Below are 3,374 nucleotides of genomic sequence, written 5' to 3' on the forward strand. Positions count from 1 at the left end.
GGATTGACCGTCACATTATAACGCCTCCACGACTGAAAGAGCGAGCATGTTTAGTGGGGCGGGGATTCGAACCTGCGCCCTTCAAATTGCGAGTCAAGCGCCCTAACCACCTGACCAATTACTAAACACCTAGATAGAGAGAAGTTTTGATACTGAAGTACATTCCCTCTAAACGAAAGTTTATTGAATTAGGAAACAATAACACGAATAATGAGAAAACGCACAAACCAACATCTCTGGCTACTCGAGCGTAGCTTTTTTGTTCCAACAGGACTTAGAACACTTGGCTCGGAAATAACTCAAAAATTCGATACCCTGTAATATAACCTCACATCAAGAGTAATAGAGGATGATTGATATCACACAAAATCCTTAAGTTTGTTCTTAAACAAAACCTTATACGGTACTCTCTTTTGCAAGATGTTTAAGTCACATATTTAGACACAATTAAACAAATAGCCGTACTATGCTTGCTTGCTCAGTCGTTTTCTTAACTAATAATAGGACAAGAGACAAGTTTAAATCTTTAAACAACATTAATGTAACGAACTGTGCAACTTTTTGCACGCTTATCTCATACGGTTTAAAATGTTTGTATATTACTTTAAAGTACAACAATAATGTGTATTTGTTTATATCTCAAACTTAGGATTTCAGTTCATTATGTACTATTAACCAATACACAACCAACTATCGGAATAAAGTCCTCATCTCCCTGTGTTTGTTTGTAAGAGACTGTGTAACATTATAAGCCAGTACACAACCAACTATCGGAATAAAGTCCTCATCTCTCTGTGTTTGTTTGTAAGAGACTGTGTAACATTATAAGCCAGTACACAACCAACTCTCTGAATAAAGTCCTCATCTCCCTGTGTTTGTTTGTAAGAGACTGTGTAACATTATAAGCCAGTACACAACCAACTCTCTGAATAAAGTCCTCATCTCCCTGTGTTTTGAGGGGCCGTATAACATTATGATACGGTACATAATCGATACTGAGAAGCAGTTTCTACTTCGCTGCGTGTGCAAGAGACTGTGTAATGTCATGAACCAGTACACAACCGACTCTCAGAAAATTTGTCACTTTCTAGCAAGATCCAAACATGTTTGCTCATGAGAAAGTTCAGATCTGTGTTTGTGAGGGTGGGGGTGAAATGAATGGTAAAATGAATAACGCAGTTGTATTAATAGCAAGAATCCAACAGTATTTACTAACCTGTGTGATGTAAAACGAAATGACTTAATGTACTGAAATTCTCATACCAAAGATGCAAGACTAGAATATGAAAACAAGTTGTCAGAGTTGCGAGAAAAAAAAAACAACAATTTTCATTCACAATGATTTAAATCAGAAACATGAATTCATTCTTTTTCTAAGTAGTCCTGGGGACGTGGGTTGGTTCTGTGGTAGAGCTATGTATATCATAGCTGGTGAACCGGGTTCGAATCTGTTGGACGCTACAATACTTTAAGCTGTGGAGGCGTTATAAGAGTGATAGTCAATCCCCTAACGTGGCGGTAGGGTGCTACTGACTGGTTGTCTTCTCCAACCGGGTTCGAATCTATTGGATGCTACAATACTTTAAGCTTTGAAGGCGTGATAAGAGTGACAGTCAATCCCCTAACGTGGCGGTATGGTGCTACTGACTGGTTGTCTTCTCCCCTAGTCTTTAGTTCAAAACTGGCAGGTAGCCTTAATAGTTTTGCCATAAATACAAATTTCAAGTACAACACCTTTGCTTTTATTAAAGAAAGCGCTTATTATTTTTCTAGATTATTTTTCGTTAAGCAAAAGACATCAAAATAAATGTAATTTAAAAGGTTCAGTAAATGAAAAGTAAAAATCAATATTATGCGTTTGATGCTAAACACAAAGCTACACGGTGGATTATCTATGCTCTGCCCACCGCGGGTATCGAAACCCGATATTTACCATTATAAGCCCCCGGATAGCTGAGCCACAGGTGGGGGGGAGGAGGCAAAAGTAATATTACATATACAGTATTTCTGCTTGTTTACGAACCTATGGAAATTAATTTTATTCTGTTGTTTTCTCCTTAATAACGTATCCACTAAGTTTCTTTAAATTCCTCACCTACATTGGTTGATTAAATACTTTGTTTCGTTCAATCTGCAGTTTTACGAAGGAATGATTGAAGATCTTCGAGGGGGGTGAGGGGGTTATCGAGAAATGGAACAATACGTTTATTAGTATGACACTTAGAAAGCACAACAAAACAAAGAACACTAAAACGTTTTCACTGACTGCATGTTCGGAAGTATGTTGAACAAAATAAACTCGGTGGACGAGGTTAATTTGAATATAAATGGTTTTTCTGTCACGCTCTCTTGTCAGCGGGGTGTTCCGCTGGTGAGAAAAGTAGTTATCTTAAAACGATAAAATTCTCGGGCTGAATTTCCAAATAGAGAATAACTTAATATAAATTAAAACTTTATAGATATTACACAAAAATCGTAATCACGGTTATTGCAAACAAACTAATAAATATGAGGACAATATTAACGTTTTTATATATATATACAGAACGTAAACATTTCAATTTCTGTTTTAAAAAAAAACACCTCATTGTATGAAAACAAGAGGGAGAAAGGGTAAATAAACAAAACTTAAATACAAAGCGTTTGGTCCTGGCTTAAAGTTATATATACAAACCTAACCAAAAAACGCGTCTGATCACTTTTAAATAGCAACCCACACCTGTGATTTCTTTTTTAAAATGACAACCAGCTTTATTGACTCGTATTTTAAATGGAAAACACACGTTAGTGACTAAGTTTTTGAATAGCAATCAATTTCAGAGACTCGTTTTTAAATGGAAACCAATACCAGTGAGTCTGTATTAAAAATGGCAACGAACATTAATAATACACATTTTAAATGGCACTACACTTCAATGTGTTATTTTTTAAATTGCAACCCACGTCAGTAACCCTTTTTAAAATGTCAACGCACGTCAGTGACTCTTTTTTTAAATGTCAACCCATGTCAGTAACTCTTTTTTTAAATGTCAACCCATGTCAGTAACTCTATTTTTAAATGTCAACCCATGTCAGTAACTCTTTTTTTAAATATCAACCCATGTCAGTAACTCTATTTTTAAATGTCAATCCACGTCAGTGACTCTTTTTTTAAATGTCAACCCACGTCAGTGATTTCAGAAAACTCTTTCGAATGACCTCTTGCGGCTGTCATTGATTGAAATGTCACCTACTAGGGTTTCAAAAGTCATTAGTGCGGATAGTTTAACTTATCTAGAAATGTATTGTCTCCTTAACATGAAAAGGTAAGTGAAAACCGATATCTGACAAACATTAGGGTGGAAGAACGTGTTCAAAGATTATTTTGTATTCAG

This window comes from Limulus polyphemus, unplaced genomic scaffold, assembly GCF_000517525.1.
Source record: "Limulus polyphemus unplaced genomic scaffold, Limulus_polyphemus-2.1.2 Scaffold9512, whole genome shotgun sequence".
NCBI lineage: Eukaryota > Metazoa > Arthropoda > Merostomata > Xiphosura > Limulidae > Limulus > Limulus polyphemus.